Raw genomic sequence first — 23,421 nt, 5'->3', positions numbered from 1 at the left:
TAAAATATTCAATGGGCTCAACATGCCTCTTATCAATTTCCTTAGGGTGTCTACTTTCCAAAATGGGGTCATTTGGGGGGGTTTTGTACTGCCCTGCCATTTTAGCACCTCAAGAAATGAGATAGGCAGTCGTAAACTAAAAGCTGCGTAAATTCCAGAAAACGTACCTTAGTTTGTAGATGTGACAACTTTTGCGCAAACCAATAAATATACAATTATTGACTTTTTTTTTACCAAAGACATGTGGCTGAATACATTTTGGCCTAAATGTATGACTAAAATTGAGTTTATTGGATTTTTCTAATAACAAAAAGTAGAAAATATCATTTTTTTTCAAAATTTGCGGTCTTTTTACGTTTATATCGCAAAAAATTAAAATCGCAGAGGCAATCAAATACCATCAAAAGAAAGCTCTATTTGTGGGAAGAAAAGGACGCAAATTTTGTTTGGGTACAACATTGCATGACCGCGCAATTACCAGTTAAAGCAGCGCAGTGCCAAATTGTAAAAAGACCTCTGGTCATTTACCAGCAAAATGGTCCGGTCTGAAGGTGGTTAATGTCTTCTTATTTCCCCGCTTCTTCTGGTCTTCCTTCGGTTTCTCTTCTTCTTCCTCCATCTTGTTCTTCCCCCGCTTCTTCCTCTGTCTTCCTCTGCTTCTTCCGCCGGTCTTCTCGTCTGCATCTTCCTCCGGTCTTCTCCTCCAGCATTCCCTGCTTCGTCCTCCGGATGATCCGCCTCAATGGGGGGTTCGCGCTGTGTGATGCTTCTGTTCAGGTGAAAGCTCTTATATAACCGAAGCATTATTAAAATCACTGCTCCCAAAAAAAGTCAGTTTTTAAAACTTTTTTTTTGCATTGATCCATGCCCCCTGGGGCAGGACTCGGGTCCCCAAACACTTTTTATGACAATAACTTGCATATAAGCCTTTAAAATGAAAATGAGCACTTTTGATTTTTCATGTTCGTGTCCCATAGACTTTAATGGTGTTCGCGCGTTCAAACAAATTTTTTGCCTGTTCGCATGTTCTGGTGCGAACCGAAACGAGGGGTGTTCGGCCCATTCCTAGCCACGACCAGTGTAGTCTACCTGCTGACTTGCACATGTGGTAAGCAGTACGTTGGTAGAACTGTACGGTCATTTACAGCTAGGGTTATTGAGCACATCAATCGGATTAAAGTTGGTAGTACCAAACATGCAGTCCCCCGACACTACTGACAGCATCATGCTCGTGATCCAACAGGGACCCAATTTTTGATCATAGATAGATACATTGCCCCGTGGAGGGGCAGAGCCAACACTAGAGGGGTATCCAGATTGGAAACAGATTGGAAACCTTCTGGATATATGAGCTGTAGACTCATCACCCACAAGAGATAAATGCAGAGTGGGATATCAACTCTTTTATAATTAGAGCTTAATGTTGCCTCTACACTTAATATGAGAATTCATGTTACAAGGAACGATTTTTTATATATTTTTTATATTTATTTATTTATTTTTTTATATTTATACATTTTTTTAAGGGTAGGGTAATATACCTTTAACACATTCATTGTTGCGTAACATGTTAACAATTTGTTTTTAATTATTGATTTTACCATATATAATATTTTTACTTTTTTTTATCGATTTATATTATAACTTGTTTTTTGCTATTAATATATCTACATATTTGTTTTGTTTTTTTTTGTTTGTTTTTTTCACAATAGGTTTTATTGATGAAAATAAGTAATAACAAAGGTGACAGGGAAATAATAAAGACATAAAGCAAGTTAAATATGAGTTTTGACATTAAGCAATATTTCAATATGCAACAATATAAATGAGAGCAAGGTTCTATTACAGTCAAAGTAATCTTGAAATAAATATATTGATAATATTATGATGCAGTAAAATAAGAAATAGAATGGGGACCATTTAAGACTATTATCATTGGACACCAGATACCCGAATCAGAGGGTAAATATATGAGTGGGGTCTAAATTTGGAAGAACATGGGTCGGTTAATCTGAGTAAAATTACAGAGCTGTAAATCTTGTGTGTTTATTTAACTAGAGTAGTGTAAGTGTTTGATGAGGTGAAAGAACGCCAAGGTTCCCACGTTTGATGGAACCTGTCAGTGTTTTCAATTTTTATAGCCACGATCTCTTCCACACTTTGAATATAGTTTATTCAGGGGTTCAAAAGGTGGTGCCCTAAATCGCGGATGAGGTCTGCAAAATCTTTCAATTGGTTGTTTTGAAGGCATTGAGATACTGTTAAAGGTTCATTGGGAAATTCTCTAAAAAGTTTTTTGTTATTTAAACCTGGAGGGAAATCGGGATTGTTGACCAGGGACGTGAGAGGGCCGGGGGCTGACGAGATCATATGTTTTGATGCTATCTTGTGGAAAATCTTTAGTGTGGTGTTGATGACAAGATTTCCTTTAATGTTGAGCGGAATAGAAGAGTACCTTGTCCAGGGAAAAAACATGACATTTAAGCCACGTACACACGTGGCGGACTGTCTGGCCAACTTAGTCCGTGAGACAATCCGACGGACAGTCCGTCATACTTTCGAATAAACGGACTTGCCCACACACGGCACTTTTTGAGCGGACTAATACGGCGGACTAAGTCCGCCATACTATCCGCCCTACTTTTGAAATGAACGGACTCGCCCACACACGCAGAGGAAAGTCCGCTCATTTCGAGCGCGTCTCCAGGTAGGCGGGGCCCGCGAAGGAGACGCCGCTGACCCCGCCGCCTGGTATGGACTTAAAGGGGAACCCCAACGCCGAAAAAAATCGGCGTGGGGGCCCCCCCAAGTCCACAACAGACCCTTGTCCGAGCACGCTACCCGGCCGGCCAGGAAAGGGGGGCGAGCGAGCGCCCCCCCCCCTCCTGAGCCGTACCAGGCCGCGTGCCCTCAACATGGGGGGTGCCTTGGGGAAGGGGGGGCCACGCGGCCCCCCCACCCCAAAGCACCTTGTCCCCATGTTGATGAGGACAAGGGCCTCTTCCCGACAACCCTGGCCTTTGGTTGTTGGGTCTGCGGGCGGGGGGCTTATCGGAATCCGGGAGCCCCCAGATACCGGCCCCCCACCCTATGTGAATGAGTATGGGGTACAATGTACCCCTACCCATTCACCTGTGAAAAAAAGTACAAAAAAAACACAACACAGGGTTAAAATATTTTATTGCACAGCTCCGGGGGTCTTCCGTCTTCGGGGGTCTTCTCACCAGACTCCTCCGCTATCTTCTTGTAGCTCTTTTGCTAGCGGAGGAGTCCGGCTTTCTTCCTCGCCGCCGCCCTCTTCTTCCGACTTCGGTGGTCTTGTCCCCCTCTTCGGTTCTTCTGCCGGGCCACCGCGCCTTCTTATAGCTCTTTTACAGGCAGTGGACCAGTCTTCTGTCGCCGCCGTCGCCGCCACCTTCTGTTCTTCTTCTTCTTCTTCTTCTCCAGGAGATGTTGCCTTGACGCTCTCTCCGGCCGGAATGCCAGGGACGCGCTCTGCTGCCACTTATATAGGGACAATGGGGCGGTGTCACATGGCTTTATGTCACATGGGTTGGTCACATGGGTTGATGTCACATGGGGACTATGACATCGTAAGGGGGCGGGGTCACCATGTGACCAACCCATGTGACATAAAACCATGTGACACCGCCCCATTGTCCCTATATAAGTGGCAGCGGAGCGCGTCCCTGGCATTCCGGCCGGAGAGAGCGTCGGGGCAACATCTCCTGGAAAAGAAGAAGAAGAAGAACGGAAGGCGGCGGCGATGGCGGCGACAGAAGACCGGGCCACCGCCTGTAAAAGAGCTATAAGAAGGCGCGGGAAAAGTCCGCTCATTTCAAAAGTACGGCGGACTGGCACACACACGGGCGGATTGTCCGCCGAAATGCGAGTCCAGCGGACAGTATTTCCAACATTCCGAAATACTTCGTCCGCCAGACTGCACGCTGAAAAAGTCCGCTGAAGCCCACACACGAGCGGACTGTCCGCTGAAATGTGTTTCGGCGGACTAAGTAGGCCAGACAGTCCGCCCGTGTGTACGCGGCTTAAGATCAGAACTCGCTTTTTCAAGTCTCACCCAGTCTTTGCAATTTCCGTGGCAGTGCCAGTCAATAATTCTGGCAAGGTGTGATGCAAAATAGTACTTTCTAAAGTCAGGTAAGCCTATGCCACCTTTTGATTTAGGTCTTTGCAGATAATTGAGACTTATGCGAGGTTTCTTTTTTGCCCAAAGAAAGGCACTCTGCATTCTGTTTAGATGCTTGAAGAAGGAAGCAGGAATATCAATAGGGAGGGTATGAAATAAGTAGAGCAGTCTTGGCAGGACGCCCATCTTCAGAATGGCCGCCCTGCCAAACCAGGAAAATCTCCCTCCACCCCACCTCTCCAGATCGGTCCCGATTCTCTTAAGTAATGGTTGGAAATTAAGTGTGAATAGGGAGTCTAGTTTTGGGGAGACATGAATTCCCAGGTATTGTAGGGAAGTAGTTTCCCATTTAAAAGGGCAATTGGATCTAGTCAGTCGTTCGGTTTCTTGAGAAAGGTTGAGTCCCAAAGCTTCGCATTTCTTGTGGTTAATCTTAAAATTTGATAAAAGATGAAATTCTTGAAAGGTTTTGATGAGATTTGGGATTGAGATGTGGGGTTGAGTTATATAAAAGAGCAAATCGTCAGCATACGCTGCTACCTTGTATTCCCATCCAGAAGTCACTAGGCCTCTAATGTCTGTTTGAAGATTGATAGTTCTGATAAGTGGTTCAATGGAAAGTATAAATAGGAGCGGCGAGAGGGGGCATCCCTGTCTCGTTCCATTATGGATTTTCACCATGTTGGAGAGAGTCCCATTTACTTTGATTTTGGCGTTCGGGTTGGCATAGATAGCTCTTATCCATTTCATCAGATTGGTGCCAATTCCCACGTGTTCACAGACTCGGAACATGTAGTCCCAAGCGACTCGATCGAAGGCCTTTTCTGCGTCAGTAGACAACAGAAGGCCCTCGATTTTATCCCGCGCCGCCCTGTAGATTAAATTAAGGGTTTTGGTGGTATTATCTTTCGCTTCGCGATTTGGCATGAAGCCAACCTGTTCAGGACCAATAAGCTTCTCTAACATGGGTCTAATTCTGTTTGCTATGATCTTCGCTAGGATTTTTAGGTCTAAGTTGAGGAGCGAGATGGGTCTATAGTTTGAGCAGTCGGTGGGATCCTTATTGGGTTTTGGGAGGACAGTTATATAAGCCATGAGAAATTCAGAGGATGCTTGGTGTCCTGAAGAAATTGCGTTTAGGGCTCTAGTTAGAGGTTCAGTCAAGATGTCTGTGAAGGACTTATAGTATTGGGAGGTCAGACCGTCGGGTCCCGGGCTTTTCCCAGATGCCATTTCTTTAATGACTTTTGTTATTTCGGATGGGGAAATGGGGTTGTCAATGATATCCGTGTCTATTTGTGGCAGTACCGGCATGTTACAATTGGACAAATAATTGGAGAAGGCCTGTTCCTTATCCCTCAGACTTGTTGGTAACTTATTTGGAGGTTGAATGTTATATAAGGATGAGTAGTATGAATGGAATAAATCGGCTATTTTGGAAGAATCGTGTGTTATTTTCCCGTCTTTGGAACATATCCCATGGATATTGTTGGACAAAATGGAGTCTTTTAATGCCCTGGCTAGTAATCTGCCGCTTTTGTCTCCTTGATCGTAGTAAATGGCCTTCTTAAAAAATAATAATTTCCTTGTTCTATTATCTAGGAGTTCCTGCAATTCCTGTCTAGTCCTCGTTAACTCATGTAGGCTGGCTTGGGCTAAAGAGTGTTTATGAGTGAGTTCTAGTAATGTAATTTTCTGTAGTAGCTTGGTTGTATATTCTTCTTTTTCTCTTTTCTTCCTAGCTCCCCATCTGATCAGTTCACCTCTGACCACGCTTTTATGCGCCTCCCATATCGTTAGAGGGGACATATCTGGTGTGTTATTCAAGGCAAAATAATCGGTAAGGGTTGTATGTATTTGTGTATAGATGTCAGGATCTGTTAGAAGGGAAGCATTAAGTTTCCAACAAAATGTGCGTTTTTGATTAATGTTAGACTGTAGTTTGATAGAGATGGGGGCGTGATCAGATAGGATGATAGAACCTATTTCTGCTTTCTGAAGGTCTTGTAAGTTCCTTTGGGTGATAAAAAGAAGATCAATTCGAGAGTAGCGTTTATGTGCATTTGAATAAAAGGTAAAATCCTTGTCTGTAGGGTGTAGTAAACGCCAGGTGTCTAAGAGAGTCAGGGATTTAAGTAGGGCCTTAATTTTTTTGAGGATAGTGTAAGCTATGCATGATTTGCGCGAGGAAGCATCTAGTGTTGGTTCTAGAGGGATGTTAAAGTCCCCGCCCAAGATGATGCAGCCCTCGGCAAAACTTTTCAACTCGTCAATAATCAGCTGGCAGAAGGAGACATGAGAAATATTTGGGAAATATACATTGGCCAGCGTGATTGGTTTGCCATGCATGGAACCTTTTAAAAAAATGTATCTGCCATCTGGATCTATTAATTGGTGTTGTGCAGCAAAGGAAGACTCCTTGCTCAAGAGGATTGAAACTCCTTTTGTCTTAGCATGTGGGTTCGTGGCATGAAACGCTTCCGTGAAAAAATTGTTTGTTAATCTGGGTATCTGGTGTCCTTTAAAATGGGTTTCTTGAATAAAGACAATTTGTGGTCTAGCCTTTTTAACCACTTGCCGCCCGCCCATAGCAAATAGACGGTGGCAAAGTGGTTTCATAATCCTGACCGGACGTCATATGACGTGATCAGGATTATGAGCCGCGGCGATCGTTGTTGCGGGGTGTCAGTCTGACATCCGGCAACTACGATCTCGGTAAAGAGTCTCCGACGGAGACTCCTTACCACGTGATCAGCCGTGTCCAATCACGGCTGATCACAGTGTAAATAGGAAAAGCCGGTGATCGGCTTTTCCTCACTCGCGTCTGTCAGACGCGAGTAGAGGAGAGCCGATCGGCTGCTCCTCTGACAGGGGGGGTCTGTGCTGATCGATTATCAGCACAGCCCCCCCAAGGATGCCAACACTGGACCACCAGGGACGCCACCAGACCACCAGGGATGCCAAGGACAAGGTATGCCACCCTAGACCACCAGGGATTCCAATCAGTGGCACAATGGATGCCAATCAGTGCCCATAATGGATGCCAATCAGTGCCCACAATGGGCATCACTGATTGGCATGCATTATTGATTGGCACTGATTGGCATCCATTAGTACAATATATTATAATACAATGCCGCCTATCAGTTCCCATCTGTGCCGCCTATCAGTGCCTACCCATGCCCACCTGTGCCGCCTACCCATGCCCACCTGTGCCGGGTACCCATGCCCACCTGTGCCACCTGTGTAATCTGGGGGGTTAGTGGAAAGGTTAGCACCGAACAGACAGTAAATTCAAAACCTGTGTAAAGTCTATGTAATGTAGACAGAGTTAAGAAAATGGGGGGAAAGACCGCTCTCCATGAAACAAACTGTGATAGTACATCGAGCGATCAACTGTTATAAGTAACCTAAACAAAAGTAAAACACTCAGACTCCGCACCATCAACACATCCTGTGATACCTGTCGTCCTGTCAAAGCACATAAGCCTTGAGGACGTGTCGGCAGCTGGGGCGAAGACATGAACCATAACTTATAACTTTGAAAAGAACCATAAGAGAAAGTAAGAATGCAGCAGGATAAATGATTAGAAAACTTCCATGAAAGCTGTAATAAACCATATATAAGGTAACCACTTAGTGCTGTAAAATGAAAGGATAAATTTAGATTACCCGTAGGGTTTATTATAGTGTCTCATATAGCTAACGTTTTAGGGTAAAATATCCAAGGGGTGTGTTGATAAACATCCAGCGGGGGGAGAACACCATGGGGCACGTTAAGTCTCTGGTGAGTAGGTTCATGGTCAGAACACCTGAGAAACTTTCTCGAGCAACATGGTTTGGACCGTAGTTTTATCTGGAATATGGGACTTATGCGGTAAATTGGGGTGTTGATAGTAAATAAATAAGTCCCACTATTGTGGGGATAAGGTTGGTAAACCATGTAGAATAGGGCAAATTAATAAAATTAAACAGACAGGTGGTTTATATGGTTGTCCCATCCTTCCTTATTTGAACCTTTTGGCCTATCAAAGTGTCGACGATTAATACCCTTAGTCAGCATAATATACATCAAACATTAGTCGAAGACTGAGAATGCCTGAAGAATAGATTTTCTACTGGTGGGCAGCTGTTAAAAATAAGAGAATGTTAAGACCAGTGGCTTTGGGATCTTGTCATTTACTCCCCAGTCTGAGAGATTAATAATTATCTGGTTTAGTTCAAGTAGACAACCCAGGACTGAGGAGGTGAGTCCAGAACCTAGTCTATGGTAGTAGATTGTGAGGTGACAGCAGTAATGTTTATCGCAACATCAAGTGATATACGAGAACAGATAGTCAAAACACCAAAATTGGTGAATGAGTGTCACTGAATCACGAAAATTAAATTACCCTAAAAACCAGGAAATATCTTCATGGCAGATGTTAGTCCACCAGGCGAAAAACAGTCTCGATCAGTCTGGTCTTTCACCTCTTCTTTCATGTGTCAACCTTGTAAGTGGCATTTTCTGTTGAGGCTACAGGATCTCTCTTAAGGCTGAGGGTCCATAGGCCTGGGATCCATAGGTGAATAATAAAAAGAAAAAGTGAACAATGAGGGAAAGTTGAAAACAATGGGAACAAGTGAGGTGCAGTCATCAGGCTAGCTATGACAGAGTCTCTGTGAAAAATCGTTTAGAAAGTTTTATCTGCATGCCAGAGTGTGTTGAGCTGGATAGTGGTGCCATCTAGTGGTAAAAAAGCGGAATGACAAGAGGTAGCTATGAAAAAAAGAAAAAGAAAGGAGAAAGGGAAAAAAAAGTTCTTGGGAAATGTTAGTTCAGCACGTTGTGGAAGTTATTGAAGACAGCTTTGATATCCTGCTGCAAAGTACAGGTACTCAGCGGTTATCCTTCAGCCTGCTGGATTTTTGTGGAGGGGTGGCTGGATGATAGTTTTCAAACAGCTTTTGTTTTTTCCCACTCGTTCCTTTGGTGAAGGGCGACTTACATGGTGGCAAGCGTGAGGGTGAGGAGGAATTAGACACCATTGGGGGTAATCGGAATTCTTGATACCACTCAGGCAATACTATCTGATCAATCTGGATATTATCGCAGAAACCAGGAAGGTCTTCCGGAGTGCGTAGGAGGAATTGTTTACCACTATAAGAGACTTGTAATGCAAAGGGGAACCTCCACTTGTACTGAATTCCTTTCTCCCTAAGGACATCTAAGAGAGGCTTGATTGCTCTTCTGTTCCTTAGGGTGATAGGTGATAGGTCTTGGAACAGTTGTATGTTGGAATCATTGAAAGTGATTTGCTCGTTTTGCCTCGCTTTCTGCAGGATTTCCTCTTTCAGTGTGTAGCTGGAAAGGCAGCAGATGATGTCACGGGGCGGTGCTGGTTCTTGAGCTCTGGGTCTCAGTGCTCTGTGGGCCCTGTCGAAATCTATGGGAGATTCCTGTGGTCTGTCCATAAGCTTGTTAAAAACTGAGCATAAGACAGGTCTGATCTGTTCTGCGGTCACAGATTCAGGAATGCCTCTGACCCTAATGTTGCATCTTCTGCCCCTGTTGTCTAAATCTTCTAAGTGCCTATTAACACTTATCAGGTGTTGGGAATGTGTAAGGGAAACCTCTTCCAGTCTCTGGATAGCTCTGTCTCTTTGCCTGCCTGCTCTTTCACCTGCAGCCATTTGCTCTGTGAGCATTAGAATATCAGCTTTCAAGTCAGTAATGGCTGTGGACAGCGATGTCTTTATGTCAGTAGCTATGTCCATCATGGCAGCATGGGTGAGCGGTTGGTCTGTAGGTGAGGTGCCTCTTACCGTGTCCTCAGAGTTTGTAAGTGATACGGAGTCAAAGTCTTCCTCCTCCTCCCTCGTGTTAGAGCGCGCCATCTTGTCCTCCTCGGGTCCTCTCCTTCCTTGTCCTTGTGACAAGAATATGTCCGGAATCTGTTTCGGTTTCTGAGGGTCCCGGTGTGCGGGGGTGGTTGTGGTGTGTTGCCCCCTTAGATGCTCTGCCCATGTTGCCGATGGGCGACCGCTGTGCTGTGAGAGCAATCTTTCCCCGCCGGAGCTCCGTCCTCAAACGGCCATCTCTCCTGCGCGCCAAGCCACGCCCCCTGGTTTATTTACTTATACCATTTGATGACCCCAATTCTAGCTGAAGCCGTAATTTTGGTACATTTTTAAAAATAATATTGATCTCTAAGTCCACTTTATTATAAAGTTGGAACTATAATCCGACATCCAGCCTATGTTAAAGGGGCTGTAAAGGTTAGTTTTTTTTTTATTTTCTAGATAGGTTCCTTTGGTTTTCTCCTCATACTGAGGCTTGACTGTCAATATTGAGACCATTTGCCTTCTGGTGATTGGTCCGCGGACGTTGCGCGGTTGATGGTGATGGGATCATTTCCTTCTCCCATAGTGAAGCTTGGTTGCGGTGGTTGCGGTCCTGTGCCGTCCGCGGATTGGTCCGTGAGGCGGAAGTTATGATTCCTCGTTTTCATAACGAGGCTTGGCTGTGATGACTGCGGCCTTGCGTTTCGCGGATTGTTCTATGAAACGGAAGCTACGATTCCTTTTTTGAATCAAATCATCTTTTTATTCATTTTATATACACAACAAAAAAAAAAAACACACAGCAAAAAAAAAAAAAAGAAAAACATACAACCCCAGCCCTTATTAAGAGGGGGAAAAAAGCACCCATGGCACCCATGCTCCCCCTCCCCCCGTTACTCATACATTGATTCTCTCCTCTCTCGTCATACCTCCAAGGTATCAAACCACCTTTTCCATATTTTTTTTAAAATTTTCTACACAGCCTCTATGTAAGAAAGTATACTTCTCCTTAATTAAAGTTTTCCTTACTTGTATTTTCCATTCTGCTACAGTAGGTGGATATGGTGATAGACATTTTAGTGCTGAGTTTATGAGCCTGGAACAGTCTTCTATTTATTGAAACAATATATATTCCGCTGGAATTCTTGATTCATCCAGTATACCTAGAAGGCATCCCCCAGGCTCCATAGTCATCCCACTCTCAAATACCTTATTGATCATAGATACCACCCCTGACCAATAGCGATGGAGTTTGGGGCGTCTCCATAGTAAGTTTAGATTGGCTGCTCTCCCTTTACATCTAGGACATTGGTCTGTATCTCTGCATTTCCATTTGAATAATTTCTCTGGTGTATAATGTGCCCCGTGTAAGATGAATAGTTCTCTGTTTGTTTCATGGAATGTTCATCTTATTTGTTATGATGAAAATCTTAAAATAAAAATTATTGAATTAAATTTTGTGTTGGAGATAAATTGGCCTGAGGTATTGCCGATAGTGCCCGTGCCCACTGTTCATCTGAAATTGGCCCAATGTCGCCCGTCCAGGCTAATCTTGCTGGTATGTCCACAGTGCCTTTAAATGTATCAAACCGTATATCATATAATTGTGATCTCAATCCCTTTTTTTTCCCTATCTTATCCAACAAGGCTATTACCCCTGACTTATTAAACTTCAGTTCATGTGATCGGCCCTGTATTTTTAATGCATGTCTGAGCTGTAGTAACTGAAAAAAATCTTTGATTTGGAATATTATATTCTTTACTTAATTCACTAAAAGTTTTCATCACATCATCCTGAAATAGCTGTTCTATGTACCTTAGTCCCTTCTGCCTCCAAATCTCAAACCTTTCCAGTTTCATCAATTCCTCATGGCTGCCATTATTCCAGATTGGTGTAAATGACGTGTATCCATTTATCTCAGTAATTTTCCTCATTTCCTGTCACACCTTGACAAACAATTTACCTGTAAGAAATCCTTTATCACACAGTTGATTTCTCGACTCTAATAAAGAAACCAATGGATATACTTCATAAACTGATAGCAGCAGACTCTGTATAGGGTCAGAGTCCGTTACTATTGTCCAACCACTAAAGTGTTGTAATTGTGAGGCTAAAAAATAATTTTTGGGATGGGGGGATCGCCAAACCTCCCTCTTATTTGTTTAGCATTAATGTTGTTACCTTTCTACGTGGTTGTTTTTTCCTCCAGATCAGGTCTCTGAAAAGCGACTCTATTTTTCTAAGCCAAAATGCTGTGATTCATATTGGTGAGTTATTAAATACGTAGTAAGTAATTGCGGGGCCCAAATCATTTTAATAAGATTTGCTCTTCCTATCACCGTCAGAGGTAACTTACACCAACTTTGGCTTTTATCCTTAAATTTTGCTAATAGAGGTTTCAAATTTAAATGACATAGTTAGTAAGCTTGAATAAAGACACCAGTCTATCCAGTGTGAGTGTCTCTACAATTATCCATATCCCTGTACATTGCATCTCATTAAGATGCTCCTCTATTATAGTATTTAAGGTACCCATATAGCGCCATCAATTTACACATACATTGCACACTTACATCAGTCCCTACCCTCAAGGAGCCCCCAATCCAAGGTCCCCAACTCACATTCATATACTAGGGTCAATTTTGGACAGAAGCTACTTAAAGAGGAAGTAAACTCTCCCACTCTGATGCTTCTTTTCATTTAGTCCATTATAATAAGTCATTATCAGACTATAGCCACTGTAATCCAACCCAAATCGCATATTACTTACTGTTTAAAGAAACTTTAAAAAACTTGTTTCCAGGGGTTAGGCAGCACCATCTTAAGTATGGTTTTCTGAGTCCACAGTGGAGTGTATTTCCGCCCTTACATTGAGCACTTCCTGTACTGTTAACCAAGCCTCCTTCTCAATCCAAAGTTTCTATGGCAACCCTGCTTCCCTGTTCATAGCTGACTTGTTTATTTCATAGCATTTACTTGTGCCGATGTCTAATGTTTCCCTTTGTCAGACTTATCAGCTTCAGCTGATAAGACTGCAGTAATGGCCTGGTTTAGACTGTATGTGAGGTCACATTTTGTGTAGGAGGAAGCTCTGAGTGATTAGCACAGTTCAGTGGTGTGCCATAGGAAGTCCTGATAACAGATAGATAAGACATAGGGAGTGTGCCTTAAATCAGGGGAGATCTGGGCATGCTCAGTGACTTCATTCTACAGAACAACAAGGATTACAACAATACTAAGCAAGTAAGGAGATATCTACAAGCAGTATTCATTAGGGTTTTTTATGCTGATTTACATGGGACAAAGTTGTGGGGGAGGGTTTTACAACCACTTAACCTACCAGCATGTCTTTGGAGTTTGGAAGGAAGCTGGAGTACCCGCAGGAAACCTACGCAGGCACCGGGAGAACAAGCAAAACTCCAGGCAGGTAGTGTCGTGGTCGGTATTCAAACCAGTGACCCTTTTTACTGCTAGGTGAGAGTGCTAACCACTACACCACTGTGCCGCCCAAATTAATATAGTCTTTTACCTCCCGAGAGATCTCCAAATATTTCACCGTATCCTTAATTAGAATTTTTAGAGGTTTGATTTAATAAGGGGGTTTTTAACTCGTCCAGTGGTAATAATATGGATTTATCCCAGTTAATCTGGAAGCCAGAAAATAGCCCAAATATGGAGATAAGGCTCATAAGTCCCGTTAATGAATTTGAGGTATCCCCCAGGAAACTAAGAGCGTCATCTGCATACAGGGCCACTTTATCCTCTCTACCTGCCCATTGGAACCCACCTATTTTTGTTGATTTTCTAATGGCAAGGGCAAGAGTCTCCTCTGCTATAGCAAACAGTAGTGGCGACAGGGGGCGACCCTGCCTTGTCCCTCTAGATAAGGTAAATGGGCTGGATAGTGTATTATTAATTCTTACTCTTGCTTTAGGGTCATTATATAATATTTTAACTCATTTTAAAAATCATATTCCGAAAGATTCCAATACGTCCCATAAATATTCCCACTCCACCATATAGAAGGCTTTTTGGGCATCTAAGAATAATATTGCTCTAGATCCCATATTTTCCATAGGCAATTACAAATTCAAAAATAGCCTGCGGACGTTTGTTGCGTCTGCTCTCTTTGGGATGAAAACCTGTTTGATCCTCCTGTATCAAACTATTAATATCATTTGATATCCTGTTTGCAAGGACCCTTGCCAAAATAATGACATCCGAGGTGAGAAGAGATATAGGGCGATAAGATTCAGGCATCATTGGATCCCTACCTACCCTGTTTTGGAATCACTATTACTATTGTTTCCTGCATTGATTCTGCAAGTTTTTGTTTTTCATACACATCATTTAGTACCTCTAATAGTTCTGGCAGCAAAATCCTATCAAATTTTTTATATATCTCTGTCGGTAGTCTGTCCATCCCTGACGCTTTATTATTATGAGTTTGTGTAACTGCTTGGCTTATTTCTTCCAGGGATAGGGGACTATCGAGAACTTCTCTATCCTCCATTTTAAGTTTTGGGAGAACCGATTTATTCAAGAATTTTTTAGCTTGGTTCTTTGACTTCGACACCTTCGACTCATAGAGCGAGGCGTAGAAGTCAACGAATGTCTTCTGAATGCTGCTTGTATCATACCGAACCTCTCCTTCAGGGTCTTTGACTGCAGAGATAGTTATCGGGCCCTCTTGTGCCTGAGCTATAACCGCCAGCATACGACTCACCTGTTCCCCCATCTCATAATGTTTTTGTTTTTGAAAAAATCTGCTGCTTTCTGCTTTAGTTAAAGCCAAAGTTTTATCAGTTTCCTGAGCCTCCTGCCATACTAAACGCTTTTCTTCTATGGGATCGATAATATAATCCGAGACGCCATTTTCAGTCTAAGTTACTATTGGCCTGGCCTCACTTTCATGACGAGGCTTGAATATCGGACTCCATTTTGTAATGCTCGTCACTGCGGGCGAGATATTTTTATCTATATAGGGGACATTTCTATTAAGTTGGTTCATCCATATATGTGACATTTGTATCCATTGTTACAATTGAATTAGGTTATTATCCAAAAATACATTTTAAAGCCAATTTTCTTCCAACCAATTTTCTTCCGGGTCTTAGACAGGAAGTGATGTCATGTGGAGCCTTTTCCGGCCTCAGGTCTTTTTGGGGTCATCATTTCTATTTAAGCGGTGTGTGCGTGGGGGGTCCTCACCCCAGATGATGACTGTTTAGTCGAAACGCGTTTGGTGGATCTTCCTACACACATCACTCTTTGTACCTGTATCCATTTACAAGCCTTTTTATGTTCTTCTAAATGTGAGTGTTCAATTAAATTTTTATTAAAGACTACTTTTTTTCAACGGTATCACACTCTGCAAGTTCTTTTATTTGCACAACGTATGTTATGGGATGCCAAAGCCTCTGCTCTCCAATGAAGTTTTTTACAGTCCACATTCCATATCCCATTGATGATTGATGTCCATCAATTGAGACGTATCCAGGACCAGCTGCCTCCATTGGGTTTGACTAACCCAACACGCCTTTAGGATTTGGGTGGTATAAGCCTCTCCAAGTTATTAAGTTCTGGTAAGCCTCCTCCTATCCACGGTGGTGGTGTTTCTGGCTATCTTCTCATCTTCGGGGTCACACCGGTGGATTTTCACACACGTTTGATGGATCACATATATATTGGGACTTTTTCCATTGTGTATTTGAGTTTTCGAATTGTTTTATCGCTATAAAAGTGACTCTATACTTATTTACACATGGTGGGTCTTACATTTATAGTTTGACTTATCATGATTTAGAGGTGTTTGTGTATATTAATACACTTTTATTTTGTTTTGCACTATTAGTGCTTCACTTTTCCATATCCATGTTAATTTTCAAATACAATCCAAATTTTCAGGATGATTAGAATTCAAATGATCGACCGATACAAATTCTATGTGAAAAATAGCTGTTTGTTAAAGTGGTTGTATACCCACATTTTTAACTTTTACCTACAGGAAAGCCTATAATAAGGCTTACCTGTAGGTAAAAAAAATATCTCCTAAACCTTTACGGTTTAGGAGATATTCCCCTCGGTATGCGCCGCTGACTGCAGCGGCGCATGCGCACAAGGGGTTTCTCGCCGTCAAAATCCGGCAGCAGCCGAGCGGCCGGACTGAAATCTCCCGCGCGCATGCGCGGGAGTGACGATATCGCGGCTCCGGCCACTCACAGCGCCGGAGCCGCGATACCCGGAAGAAACGCTGAGGGAGAATGTCAGCTCCCTCGGCGTGGATCGGGCCAGATGTCGGGGCCTCGTTCTAAGGTAAGTATTTCATAATGAGTTAGTATGCGGTGCATACTAGCTCATTATGCCTTTTGCTTTGCAGGTTTAAAATAAAAAAATAAAAAATGTGCGGGTTTACTACCGCTTTAAGCAGTGGGCCAGGAAACGGGCTGTCGCATTCTTAACAACCGATGACTGACCAGCTGTCAGCGGGCTTTTCCCGCTAATAGTTGAAATGGAAACAAAAGAATTCTGGAAATGAAAAATTCTGAAAAAGGAGCAGCGTTTGTTGGGTCCCTTTTGGGTCTGGTATGGATTTTAAGAGGAATAGCATGGCAAAATAATAAAAACAGTGCGGGATCCCATCGAAATCCATACCAGACCCAAAATGGACTCGCCTGCTGCATCCTTTTTTCACTTACATTTTCAGGGTGTCTTTGAATTCAGCCCTCTGTAGGGTGATACTTTTCATTTCCATCAAACGATGTGGCATCCTCACACTTTACACAGTCCATATCAGTATACTGTAGAAATCCAGTATGATATTTTTCCCCATTGAGATCTGATGCATTTCCTGTTAAAGTCTTCCTTTCATTTTTTTGAGCAGTTTATATATATATATATATATATATATATATATATATATATATATATATATATATACATATATATATATATATATATATATATATATATATATATATATATATATATATATATATATATATATATATATATATATAATTAGTTTTTTTAAGCAGGACGGTATTCAGGCACCTCCAGCACTGAATGTATGTAATGGCAAAGGGTGCCAGGGTGTGCTGAATGGTCACCCCAACAGATACTGGCTGCTCGAGGATCTATTGTTGCTGATAGGGATCTATTGTTGTGAGGGCTTATTGTTGCTGGAAGGTCAATTGTTCTTAGGAGGTATCTACTGTTGAGGGAGGGGTCTTTTGTTGCTGGCTGCTGCAGGGTCTATTTAAGCTCACTGCTGGGGGAACTATTGCTGGGGCTTTATTGTTGCTGGGGTGGATTTATTGTTGCAGGAGGGTATTTTGTTGCCTAACTCCATGTTTAATGCTACTTTAAATAATTTGTTTGGGCCAAGCTCGCCAAAATGACTAATTGATGTGACTGCCATTAGCGCTGCAAAAACTGCAAAAAAAATATATCATGCATTGCATTCTTGTGCAGTTATATGTTATATGTATATGTGCCCATCAATGCCACCTATCAGTGCCCATCAATGAAGGAGAAAAATTACCTGTTTTCAAAATGTTATAACAAACTATATTTTGTTCAACACACATGATCTTTAATGACATCCCAGTCTTAGTCCGGAGGGTTCAATATTGAGTTGGCCCACCCTTTGCAGCGATAACAGCTTCAACTCTTCTGGGAAGGCCGTCCACAAGGTTTAGGAGGGTGTCTATGGAAATGTTTCACCATTCCTCCAGAAGAGCATTTGTGAGGTCAGGCACTGATGTTGGACAAGAAGGCCTGCCTCGCAGTCTCCGCTCTAATTCATTCCAAAGGTGTTTTCTATCGGGTTGAGGCCAGTCAAGTTCCTCCACCTCAAACTCACTCAGCCATGTCTTTATGGACCTTGCTTTGTGTACTGGCGCTCAGTCATTTTGGAACAAAGGGGCTGTCACCAAACTGTTCCCACAAAGTTGGGAGCATGAAATTGTCCAACATGTCTTGGTATGCTGACGCCTTAAGAGTTCCCTTCACTGGAACTAAGGGGGCCAAGCCCATCCCCTGAAAGACGACCCCCACACCATAATCCCCCCTCCCCCTTCACCTAATGATTTGGACCAGTGCACAAAGCAAGGTCCATAAAGACATGGATGAGCAAGATTGGGGTGGAGGAACTTGACTGGCCTGCACAGAGTCTGCACAGAGTCCTGATCTCAACCCGATAGAACACCTTTGGGATGAATTAGAGTGAAGACTGTGAGCCAGGGCTTCTTGTCCAACATCAGTGCCTCACCTCACAAATGCCCTTCTGGAAGAATGGTCAAACCTTCCCATCCTCCCCTATGGGCGTTGGGCCTGTCATCCCATTTGGGCTCTCACCGTGACCAGTATCATGCTTATTACTTATGACCCCCCATCAGCACCCCAAGTTACATTGAAGTATTTTCACATAGTTACTAGTTAGTCAGGTTGAAAAAAGACACAAGTCCATGTAGTTCAACCAATAAAAGGGAAAAAAAATCATACAATCCTATATATATATATATATACACAATCCTTCACCCACAGTTACATAGTTACATAGTAGGTGAGGTCGAAAAAAGACACAAGTCCATCAAGTCCAACCTATGATCCAGTTGATCCAGAGGAAGGCGAAAAACCCCAGCAGAGCATTCTCCAATTTGCCCCAGCAGGGGAAAAAATTCCTTCCTGATCCCCCAAGAATCAATCAGATATTCCCCGGATCAACTTTACCTATAAATGATAGTATCCAGTCATATTATTATGTACATTTAGGAAAAACTCTACGCCTATCCTCAGCCAATAGCATTGTGCCGTTGTGTGAAGCTCCTGGTTGGTGATGGTACATCTGCAGTAGTCTTGCCCATCGTTGGGCAGTAGGCCCCACTTTTGGAGTAGATTCATGATTTTTTTCCCCCAGAGAGGATATAGAGCAAAACTCATGATTCCATCGTACCGTCCTCATCCTGTATTATGGAAGGGCTGCTTTTAATAATCTGAGATCCATTTTCACATCTTCTTTGACTGAGTTTTAGTCCCGTATAGTATGGAGAGTCCAATGTTGAACCCGACGACATACACCTTGGAAAAATCAGGATGTCATAGACGCTGTCCATAGACTTTTAATGGGAACCTCTAAACTTGCAATTCTGTAGAGTAGAAATACATAAAACATTATGAGCCCATTTAAAATAATGTGATGTACCTGATTAGCATAGAGATTACATTCATTTTCTATTTGCAAAATACGTAAAAAAAAAAAAAAAAAAAAAAAAAAAAGTCTTCCCATGTGATAACACAGATGTGCGTGTCAGGACGCTAAATACTACCAAGAGGTGAGATACGTCCTTATGGACTTAGTCCCTCTGTTTCAGAAGGAATTATAAAAATCATATAGAGGTACAGTGGTGTGAAAAAGTGTTTGCCCCCTTCCTCATTTCCTGTTCCTTTGCATGTTTGTCACACTTAAGTGTTTCGGAACATCAAACCAATTTAAATAATAGTCAAGGACAACACAAGTAAACACAAAATGCAATTTGTAAATGAAGGTGTTTATTATTAAAGGTGAAAAAAAATCCAAACCATCATGGCCCTGTGTGAAAAAGTGATTGCCCCCTAAACCTAATAACTGGTTGGGCCACCCTTAGCAGCAACAACTGCAACCAAGCGTTTGCGATAACGTGCAATGAGGCTTTTACAGCGTCCTGGAGGAATTTTGGCCCACTCATCTTTGCAGAATTGTCCTAATTCAGTTACATTAGAGGGTTTTCGAGCATGAACGGCCTTTTTAAGGTCATACCACAACATCTCAATAGGATTCAGGTCAGGACTTTGGCTAGGCCACTCCAAAGTCTTCATTATGTTTTTCTTCAGCCATTCGGTGGTGGACTTGCTGGTGTGTTTAGGATCATTGTCCTGCTGCAGAACCCAAGTTGGTTTCAGCTTGAGTACACGAACAGATGATCGGACATTCTCCTTCAGGATCTCTTGGTAGACAGCAGAATTCATAGTTCCTTTTATCACGGCAAGTCTTCCAGGTCCTGAAGCAGCAAAACAGCCCCAGACCATCACACTACCACCACCATATTTTACTGTTGGTATAATGTTCTTTTTATGAAATGCAGTGTTCCTTCTACGCCAGATATACTTGGACACACACCTTCCAAAGAGTTCCACTTTTGTCTCATCGGTCCACAGAATGTTGTACCAAAAGTCTTGGGGATCATCAAGATGTGTTGTGGAGAAATTGAGACGAGCTTTGATGTTCTTTTTGCTCAGCAGTGGTTTTCTCCTTGGAACTCTGCCATGCAGGCCATTTTTGCCCAGTCTTTTCCTGATGGTGGAGGCATGAACGCTGACCTTAACTGAGGCAAGTGAGGCCTGCAGTTCCTTGAACGTTGTTGTGGGGTCTTTTGTGACCTCTTGGATGAGTCGTCGCTGCGCTCTTGGGGTAATTTTGGGCGGCCGGCTACTCCTGGGAAGGTTCACCACTGTTCCATGTCTTCGCCATTTGTGGATAATGGCTCTCACTGTGGTTCGCTGGATTCCCAAAGCTTTGGAAATGGCTTTATAACCCTTTCCAGACTGATAGATCTCAATTACTTTCTTTCTCAATTGTTCCTGAATTTCTTTGGGTCTCGGCATGATGTGTAGCTTTTAAGAATCTTCTGGTGGACCTTACTGTGTCAAGCAGCTTCTATTTAAGTGATGCCTTGATTGTGAACAGGTGTGGCAATAATCAGGCCTGGGTGTGGCTAGAGAAATTGAACTCAGGTGTGGACAACCACAGTTATAGTATGTTTTAACAAGGGGGGCAATCACTTTTTCACACAGGGCCATGGTGGTTTGGATTTTTTTTCACCTTTAATAATAAACACCTTCATTTACAAATTGCATTTTGTGTTTACTTGTGTTGTCCTTGACTATTGTTTAAATTGGTTTGATGTTCTGAAACACTTAAGTGTGACAAACATGCAAAGGAACAGGAAATGAGGAAGGGGGCAAACACTTTTTCACACCACTGTATATATATATATTCCTTTTTATGTTTCTCATTTTTCTTTAACCCTCAGGTGTGCTGTGTATTATGTGTGTGTCCTCCGCGTGTTTGAGCTCCCAATAGAGATACTAGATTTATTCAACATAAACCTATGAGAGTGGTGAGTCTGGGGTCTATTCACATTTAGTCCATGGACCTGTTCTCCCGTATATATATATATATATATATATATATATATATATATATATATATATATATATATATATATATATATATATATATATTTTTTTTTTAATTAATTTTATTTCAAATGGTAGAAATTAACTATTAAGGACTATAATTATTTATGTTATATTTTAGATATTACCACCCAACATTTGTTGTGATAGATTTCACATCCAGACATCCCTCCCCACGGGTGACCCAACACGGCTGCGATTAACCAGGGGGTGCACAACCGTTTAGACGGGTGACATTTTTGGGTGATCCCCTGTATGTACTCATGTTGAGGTATCGAGTGTTGCAGTATTTGGGTTTTTTTTGACGAATATGCCTTCCCTTTTTTTTGGTGGTGTGGGATTTGGATAATTCTGAGGCTACATCCATTGTGGATGTTTCCGATGGGGTTTCATGTGGCCATCCCCGACTGATTTAGTGCTGTCTTTGTTCATGAGTTTCTTTATTAATTTGTATTTTCTTTTTTTCTATACACCTAAGGTTGAATATATACACCAGCATTTCTCTTAAAAATCAGTTTTGAACAACCTCGCCCATTTTCCTGATGAAGCCGCTACTGGCGAAACATGTGGCAGTTTTTGGACGTAGTATTTCAAGTGTGTGATTACAGTATTAACTGTGTCGCTAATAGGGATTGTGTGTATATACCTATGACTCTGATTATACATCTGTATCCCACTTTTTTTTTTGTGTGTGTTTTGTATAAATAAAAAGATTTTTTGTATTTTTTTTTTTTTAATAACACGTTGTAGTGTATATCTGAGGAATGTACCTTTAATATCCCCTATCCAGTACTCTATTATTTTCAACCTCATATTATCTCTGGAATGTAATAAATACCATAAAGGGCAACTTGTCTCAAATGTATTTTGTAAGTAATTATCAGAGCTCTCACCTGAGAAACACCAGGCTAAAAAATATGAAGCAAGTAACCCAGGGCTGGGGGACGTTCCTCAAGAAGACATCAATCTTCTTTTAAACCCTGTGCTTAAAACAAAATAATTTATAATAAAAGATATAAATAATAAATACATTTTTTTATGGAAAACCAGGTCCATGATAATTCTTATTACATTGAATACAGTTGTTTCAAATCATTTCACGTGTCATTAGGGATGAGCCGAACACCCCCCGGTCCGGTTCGCAGCAGAACATGTGAACAGGCAAAAAATATGTTCGAACACACGAACACTGTTAAAGTCTATGGGACACGAACATGAATGATCAAAAGTGCTAATTTTAAAGGCTTTTATGCAAATTATTGTTATATAAACTGTTTGGGGACCCGGGTCCTGCCCCAGGGGACATGTATCAAAATGGCCGTATTTTTGGGAGCCGTGATTTTAATAATGATTAATGTGAAACAATAAAAGTGAAATATGCGTACCTGGGGGGGGGGGGGGTATCTATAGTATGCCTGTAAATTAGCGCATTTTCCTGTGTTTAGTACAGTCCCAGAGCAAAATCAAAAAAATCGAAAGGAAAAAAAGTATTTTAAAAGCACTCGCGGCTATAATGAATTGTTGCTCCCGGCAATACACATAAAAGTCATTGAAAAAAAAACGGCATGGGATTCCCCCACAGTCCATTACCAGACCCTTTGGGTCAGAGGGGGCGGAGTCACCCGTTTACATAAACGGGTGACCGCGCCCCCTCTGACACCAGGGGGAAGCCATAGGGAAGTCCCGGTGCATCAGAAGGGGGCGGGGTCACCCTCAGTTATATAAGAACTGTCACAAGCACAGACTCGGCACACAGCGGGAGCTTCCCATTGAGCGGATCGTCTGGAGGACGAAGTGGGGAAGAAGAAGCCAGAGGAAGATGCCGGAGGAAGATCAAGAAGATCAGAGGAAGAAGCAGAGGACCGGAGGAAGAAGCAGAGAAAGAAGCGGGGGAAGAACAAGATGGAGGAAGAAGAAGAAAACCGAAGGAAGACCAGAAGAAGATGGAACAAGAATCGGGGAAAGAAGAAGATATTAATAAAGGAATTGTCAAAAACCGGCTATTGTCTTTTTTAACATTTTTGACACTTTTTTTGTGAAATGGTATGGGTACTCACATGGGGGGGGGGGCAGGATCTGGGCATCCTCTTGTTAAAGGGCTTCCAGGGCCTGGTAATGGACTGTGGGGGAATCCCATGACATTTTTTTCAATTAACTTTTATCTGTATTGCCGGGACCAGCAATTCATTCTAGCCGCAAGTACTTTTAAATG

Source organism: Lithobates pipiens, unplaced genomic scaffold (assembly GCF_037356315.1).
Source record: "Lithobates pipiens isolate NorthernLeopardFrog02 unplaced genomic scaffold, aLitPip1_a1.2 Scaffold_22, whole genome shotgun sequence".
In the NCBI taxonomy this organism is placed as follows: domain Eukaryota; kingdom Metazoa; phylum Chordata; class Amphibia; order Anura; family Ranidae; genus Lithobates; species Lithobates pipiens.
Note: the sequence above shows the minus strand (reverse complement) of the source record.